This window comes from Chrysochloris asiatica, unplaced genomic scaffold, assembly GCF_000296735.1.
Source record: "Chrysochloris asiatica unplaced genomic scaffold, ChrAsi1.0 scaffold00044, whole genome shotgun sequence".
Taxonomy (NCBI): domain Eukaryota; kingdom Metazoa; phylum Chordata; class Mammalia; order Afrosoricida; family Chrysochloridae; genus Chrysochloris; species Chrysochloris asiatica.
In genome coordinates, this window is record NW_006408562.1 from 2,558,833 (window position 1) to 2,559,399 (window position 567).

Below are 567 nucleotides of genomic sequence, written 5' to 3' on the forward strand. Positions count from 1 at the left end.
ACACACACAAAAAAACACTCTCAGAAAGGTAATTTTGACATTGTTGTATAAAATAAGACCAATAAGTGTTTCTTCATAACAAGGATAAAATAAAAAGAACTGTTTGGAAAGGCTCATGAAACCAGCCTTATCTAGAGTTTTCCAGACAACTTAAAGAACTTTGGTTTCAATAAACCATTTTGGGGAGTTCCTGGCGCCACATAGTCATCTCATATTACTCAGCCATCTGCTTAAGCTGTTTAAACACTGATCAATGAATTTTTATGATCCCACCTGAAGGATAAGTGACCGTAATTGAAAACCTCCAAATTAGTCACGGGTATTAATCCCTCTAAGATTCTAAATTCAATTATCCAGTAGTAGCCCATCCCCCACTCCTAACCAATCCTTGTGATTTTAACTTAAGGTTAATGTTGTAGGACAAGCATTAGATCAAGGATTGTTGTTGTTGTTGTTGTGTGCCGCGGAGTCGGTTCCGACTCATAGCGACCCTACACAGGGTTTCTGAGGCTGTAAATCTTTACGGGAGCAGACCGCCTCATCTTTCTCCCGTGGAACCACTGATGG